At 42.3% G+C, this 7,500-nt stretch overlaps 1 pseudogene; it reads right to left on the minus strand.

Annotated features, from left to right (window-relative positions):
• LOC137644356 (uncharacterized) overlaps positions 1–6,053 on the minus strand; it is a 26,090-nt pseudogene extending 20,037 nt beyond the window's left edge.
• Between the last annotated feature and the right edge of the window lie 1,447 nt (positions 6,054–7,500).

The following is a 7,500-nucleotide window of genomic DNA, read 5'->3' on the forward strand; positions in this document are numbered from 1 at the left end:
ATATTAATATATATATTGTTATATTTGTCCTATTATATATATATATATATATATATATATATGTATATATATATATATATATATATAATCTTTTTTATTATTATTATCATTATGTTACCAGTAGATTGGGTTTGTGCCTGTATTGTACCACTGTATAAGGGTAAGGGAGATGTACATAAGTGTTGTAATTCAAGGGGTATTAGTTTGTTGAGTGTTGTGGGAAAAGTGTTTGGTAGAATACTGATTAATAGGATTAAGGATAAAACAGAGAATGCAATCTTAGAAGTACAGGTTGGTTTCTGAAGAGGTAAGGGTTGTATGGAGAAAGCGTATGATAGAGTTGGTAGAGAAACAATGTGGAATGTGATGAGATTATATGGAATTAGTGGAAGGTTGTTGCAAGCAGTAAAAAGTTACTACAAAGGTAGTAAAGCATGTGTTGGGGTAGGAAATGAAGTGAGCGATTTGTTTCCGGTGAAAATGGGGGTGTGACAGGGATGTATGATGTCACCGTGGTTGTTTAACTTGTATGTTGATGGAGTGGTGAGAGAGGTGAATGCTCGAGTGCTTGGACGAGGATTGAAACTGGTAGACGAGAATGACCATGAATGGGAGGTAAATCAGTTGTTGTTTGCGGATGATACTTTACTGGTTGCAGACGGAAGAGAAGCTTGGCTGATTAGTGACAGAATTTGGAAGGGTGTGTGAGAGAAGAAAGTTGAGAGTTAATGTCGGTAAGAGTATGGTTATGAGATGTACGAGAAGGGAAAGTGGTGCAAGGTTGAATGTCATGTTGAATGGAGAGTTACTTGAGGAGGTAGATCAGTTTAAGTACTTGGGGTCTATTGTTGCAGCAAATGGTGGAACGGAAGCAGATGTACGTCAGAGAGTGAATGAAGGGTGCAAAGTGTTGGGGGCAGTTAAGGGGGTAGTAAAAAATTGAGGGTTGGGCATGAAGGTAAAGAGAGTTCTGTATGAGAAAGTGATTGTACCAACTGTGATGTATGGATCGGAGTTGTGGGGAATGAAAGTGACGGAGAGACAGAAACTGAATGTGTTTGAAATGAGTTAGCAGTTGGAGTGGATGTGAATGTTTTGAGGTGGTTTGGCCATGTTGAGAGAATGGAAAATGGCTGTCTGCTAAAGAAGGTGATGATTGCAAGAGTTGAGAGGAAGGCCAAGGTTTGGGTGGATGGATGGAGTAAAGGAAGCTCTGGGTGATAGGTTGGGATCTGAGAGAGGCAAGAGAGCGTGCTAGAAATAGGAATGAATGGCGAGCGATTGTGACGCAGTTCCAGTAGGCGTTGCTGCTTCCCCCGGTGCATTGGAAGACCATGGATGCAGCAGCAGTAGGGGAATCAGCGTCATGAAGCTTCATCTGTCGTGGATAACGGGGGATTATGGGCTGTGGTACCCCTAGCAGTACCAACCGAACTCGGTTGAGTCACTTGTCAGGCTGGGAGGAATGTAGAGAGGAAAGGTCCCCTTTTCTATTTCATTTGTTTGATGTCAGATACCCCCCAAAATTGGGGAAAGTGCCTTGGTATTATTATTATTATTATTATTATTATTATTATTATTATTTTGTGTATATATATACACACACACACACACACACACACACACACACACACACACACACACACACACATATATATATATATATATATATATATATATATATATATATATATATATATATATATATATATATATATATATATATATATATATACAAGAAAGTGGAGATGCTAATTTCTCAGCTATGTAATGCTTTGTAGAAACACATTCTCTCTCTCTCTCTCTCTCTCTCTCTCTCTCTCTCTCTCTCTCTCTCTCTCTCATAAAGGTAGTTCATTTTCAAACTTGCTTTTTTTCTTGCCCAACGAAGTTTCCTGTTTTTGATCGATCAAAACGAGTCTCATATTTTCCATCAAATTTCATATATTTTTGGAATCTCTTTTATGTTCACTAACAGTATTTTCCAACATTCAATCACCTCCATTGCCAAACTAAAAATATGTCTATCAGATTTTTTTAATTTCATGGAAAACTGAAAATAACAGAGACCCTTTCATAAAGATGGGATACATTTTAGTGTTACCAGGTTTGCATATTGTCCAATGTATTGGATAATTCAGAAACCTATTTTGCAGTGGAGAATTTTTCCAGCAATATATTTTTCTACGATCCTAATCGAAAAGAACATTAGAGAAAAAAAAACATTTATAATGAAGGATTTGTGGTGAAAGTGAGACAACACGAGCTTTCACTTTAATATATTAGTTGTAAGGATTACAAGAGCACAGCAACGGCGGTGACTAGTATGAACTCTCCAGGACTACTGCCCCTTTCTGCCTTCTCCAGGAACACACTTCACCTCCGCTACGTTATTCTTGACGTGTTTTTTTTTTTTTTTTTTTTTTTCTTCATAAGCGAAACACTACCCACGTACAACAATCCCAATACAATAGTACACACAAAAAACCATACACCAAAACCACTCACAGACACTTATAAACATAAATATAATAACTATTATTATTATTATTTTTATAATAATAATAATAATAATAATAATAATAATAATAATAATAATATGTATGGTGAAAAATGGTGAGGTTTGTGTCGTGTCAGTAATTCTGAGCTTATAAACAAAAACACAATACAACACTACACCCTGAATCAAATTCAAACTTAGAAAATACATCACTTGCCCCCAACTCTCATTCACATACAGTACATGCGCGAGCTTTTCTGATCCTTGACGACAGCCGCGGCAGCGTCCGTTCTGGCTCATCATGGTCCGACTCGTCACATGCGCCAGATGACTCTTCTTCCCTGTCCGCAGTGTGGGTTCTTACTCCAATGTAAATATACTCGTCCGCTTCATCGGCCGTCGTTATAGCTTCTACTTCCTTGGAGGTGCACGATGCAGGTCCTTCACATGGCGCGGAACTTCGTTGACTTCTACTGCCCGGTGAGATATTACTTTTGTTACCATGCCTCTTCTGTGTCGCTCGTGGCAACGTGCATTGTGTGGCTTTAACCACAATTCGTCTCCGACTTGGTAAGGGCCATCAATCTCTGGTTCGCTCTTTTCACGGGAACCCTGATCCACTCCGCGGACTCTTACTAGATATTGGTATAACAAACTCACTGGCGCTGTTGACAGTGTGCGATCATCCTGAGGCCTCAAGTTGTCTAGTTAAATTCCTCTTCTACTTAAAAGCGTTTTCTTGCGGCAATGACCTTTACTGTGCGATGGCATCTCTCAACCACGCCATTGCCAGACGGAACATGAGCACACCGGAAACGAAGCCTGACGGACCACTTCTTTGCAAAATCAGAAAACAGTCTGCTGCGGAAGGCAGTGTCGTTATCAGTCAGTAATTCTTCAGGTGCCCCAAATTCACAGAACACTGTCTCCAGCTGTTTGATGACGCTCTAGCTGGTCTGGAGCCTCAACTGGCGCCAGATGACAAAATGTGACTGACCGCAGTGTATGAGTATCAGGTAGTGCTGGCCCCAATAATGAGTAATGTCCATCCCTAGTCTTTGCCACACTTTCTCAACGCTCAGGCCTCCTTTTCGCTACTTTGTCGGTGCAGGGTCAATGGACTGACATACCTCACAATTGGCGACAACTGCCTGAACCTGCTGCCTGGTAACTGTAGGATTTACTCTCTTCACAAATATGGTGTACGCTTGACGCCTGGATAACCCGTTGCATGGTGGATCTCTGTGATCTTGTCGATGTCAGTTGCACTGGTTCTGACGGTGCACACATGTTCATCCTCGGAGTGGGTGGCGGGAGGTTTCAACCAGCACTGAGGCACGCGTGTCAAGCTGTCTGCCTAATTGTTGAAAAACGGTACGAGAGATACGGACAGCCGGAGGCCGCATTCCTCTATCAAGGAGAGAACTATCCCAATTCGCCTTTGAATAAGCATCTAGCTTGCCAACTTTGTCTAAGTCTACCTTTCCCCGAGATGGCATCTGAGATCCAACGATGTACTGTTAACGAGTTTGTGATCACTTCCACTTCCTTGACCCACCAGGCCAGCGCGAGGTTCAGTCCTTTTATGACAGCGTCTAACTCTGACATGTTTATGTGGAACGAATCAATCTTTCGTAGCCAACTAGCATCTTCAACAATGCTCCCATTGAATTCCACCGCGACACAGAGTGCTATAGACCTGGTGTCCACCCAAACCTTGCCCTCGCTACCGCTGGCACTCCATCGGCCTCTCACGAGGTCACTTTCTCTGACTTTTTCAACAACTTCCTCAAGAAGTGCTCTTATTCCTCCACCTTTGATGACATCGTCCCATCCCTGTGTTATTTCATTGGCTCTCCTCTTGACAAATGTCGTTGCCACCCGCAGCCAACCACACAGAGGGTAGTAACCCACCAGCTTGCCACAGTAGGAAAAAATAGACCTTTGCGTAAGCTCTTTATGTACTTCCATCACCTCGTTATCTCTTCTCCAGAACAGTCCTCCATGCTCCCCCCAGACCCTTAAGCCTAGCACTCGTGCCCCATCAACAAGACATTCGGGCAGATTACTCGTTAGCCCGAAGCTCTGCAGATGTGCTTTCACTCGGGTAGCCTTAACAAGATCTTCATTGACAAAAATGTCATCAATGTAGGCTGATGTTCCTCTCTTCACAACCGGGTCTTGAATGAGGACGCAGCTCAAGACTGCCCTCATTATTAATGGGGCCACGGTAAGACCAAAGCACAACCAAGTCAGGCAGTACCTTTGGCTCTGGAAGCAGACTGTCTGATAAGACCACAGGGACGGGTGAATCCTAATTTGAAGGTAGGCCTTTGCAAGGTCTATCACAGAAGTATTCACTCCTTGCCTCCTCCAATCCCGCTGCCTTTCCGCACACACGTCACTTTCTGCGGTGAAGGCTTTGATGTGGGTGTTTAGCTCCCTAAAGTCCATCACAGAGTGCACCTTCCCTTTGTTGTGCTGCATGACTGCCATGATTGGAATCAGGCCTTTATAGTTTTACCATACTTGGTCTCGTCATACGACACTAACCACCCATCCTTTATCCATGCCTGGAGTTCCTCTTCATACAGATACCTTGCCTCTTGAGGAAAGGGTTAGGTTTCCACTTTATTCTGTAAAACACTTGGCTCCTTATTATCTGCCCACTTCCAAGCTGCGGTCCAGCAGTTATTTTCAGGATAGTAGGTGGCAGTGAAGTCATGCTCATCAACTCTCAACTCGGTGCTGACTGTGGCACACAACACAAACTCATTAATAAAACTTACTTCACTCTGCGCATCAACTGTGACTCCTCCGAGTGCTTTTATACTGTACATACCAAGGATGAACGTGTAGCCTAAGGGCTTCATGGCAGTTACACACATGTACACATCAGCAGAGACCCCACTGCTCAGCTGAAGACGCACAAGGCCCGTTCCCTCACATTGCCACTCCTCCCCACTCACAGTAACCATGCTTACGTTACCGTTTGTCCACGTATTGCAGCAGGAGACGTGGGCAATGCTCCTGGAGCACCCGGTATCCACCAACCCGCGACACGACACGCCCCCAACACTTATCATAGCACTTGGTAGCACCACCTTCACTGACGGGTGTGAGAAGAGGCTGGCGCTGATGCCCCCTCTCCGCGCTCGATTCCCGAACAGTCGGACACAAAGTCGCCCGGAGCACCACAACGATAGCACCTTACTTTGCGACGGTGAAGTCTCAATCCCCTGACTTCTGTCTCCTCACTTTTCCCATCACCCCGGTGGCGAGCCAAACAGTCCCTGGCGACATGATTTGGACCACCACACACAAAACATCGTTGCTGCATAACAGCTGCACACTGCTCGGTGCCGGGGCTGGTTATGGTGCCCATGCTGGTTTCAGATGACGCCATTGTACCGTCGTCCCTAATGACTGCCCTCGCCCGTTTCAGTATCTGGTCCAGGTCGAGAGCTTCCATACGAGACCAGGCACTTAACAGCTGGCGGACCTCCTCCGGTAGTCCAGCCACGAAGGCATAGGCTAGGCCCTTGTCAGTCATCCCACTGAATAGAGTTGCAAGACGCTGTAGGTCAGCCAAGTATACGTCCGGTTACTCTCCTATGCGCAGCCTCCTGTTGATGAACTGGTCATACCCCACATACGGATCAGCAGCAAAGGCGGCCAGCAGCCCCTTCTTCCCTTTCTCATGAGAATACCTGTCAGACTCAGCTAGCTGTAGGTAGACAGTGAAGGCGCCGCCGGTGAGGCGAAGTGGAATCACGCTCGCCACGTCGTTGACGTCTTGGAGCTTGCGCAATAATTCTAGTTTTTCCAGCCACTCCACCACTGACTTAGCGCCTCTGCCGTCATATTCCGGAATCAGCTTCAGGTCGAATTTAACACCCCGCATAACGCCTAGATAGCTTGTGGTAAAAGTGAGACAACACATTGAGTTTTCTCTTTAATATATTAGTTGAGAGGGTTACAAGAGCACAGCAACGGCGGTGACTGGTATGAACTCTCCAGGACTACTGCCCCTTTCTGCCTTCTCCAGGAACACACCTCACCTCCGCTATGTTATCTTTGCCGTTTTGGTTTCTTATTTCTCCATAAGTGAAACACTACCCACGTATAACAATCCCAGTACAACAGTACGCACAAACAACCATACACTAAAACCACTCACAGATACTTATAAATATAAACACAATAATAATAATAATAATAATAATAATGATAATAATAATAATAATAACAACAACAACAACAACAACAACAACAACAACAACAACAATAATAACAAATATAATATGTATGGTGAGAAATGGGGAGGTTTGTGTCGTGTCAGTAATTCTGAGCTTATAAACAAAAACACATTACAACAGGATTATATTAAAATAATGTCGATTCGTGGACAAATGCAAAGTTCCAATTATTATCATTATTATTATTATTATTATTATTATTATTATTATTATTGTTGTTGTTATTATTATTATTATTATTATTATTATTATTATTATTATTGTTATTATTATTATTATTATTATTATTATTATTAGCTAAGCTACAACTGTATGTGGAAAAGACGAATGCTATAAGCCAAAGAAAAATAGCCCAATGAGGAAAGGATATAAGGAAATAAATGAAGCATATGAGAAGTAGTGGACACTTAGAATAAAATATTTTAAGAACAAAAACAACATTAAAACAGATCTTTCATATATGAATTATCAAAAGAGGCTTATGGCAACCTATTCAACTTAAAAACATTTGCTGTAATTTTGAAGTTTTGAAGTTCAGCTATTCATATAGATAAACATGATAAAAGCATGAAAGTTATCTCTTATGAAATAATCACATGTAAACTAAATAGTAATATAAAACATTTTCAAACCTCAGTTAGAAATGAAATATAGATCATTCATTATTTATGAATACAAAAAAGTAATATCGTGGAGAAAAGTTACAATTTTGTAATGCAAAATAAAAAATGCATAACTGAA

The sequence above is a fragment of the Palaemon carinicauda genome, chromosome 7 (assembly GCF_036898095.1).
Source record: "Palaemon carinicauda isolate YSFRI2023 chromosome 7, ASM3689809v2, whole genome shotgun sequence".
In the NCBI taxonomy this organism is placed as follows: domain Eukaryota; kingdom Metazoa; phylum Arthropoda; class Malacostraca; order Decapoda; family Palaemonidae; genus Palaemon; species Palaemon carinicauda.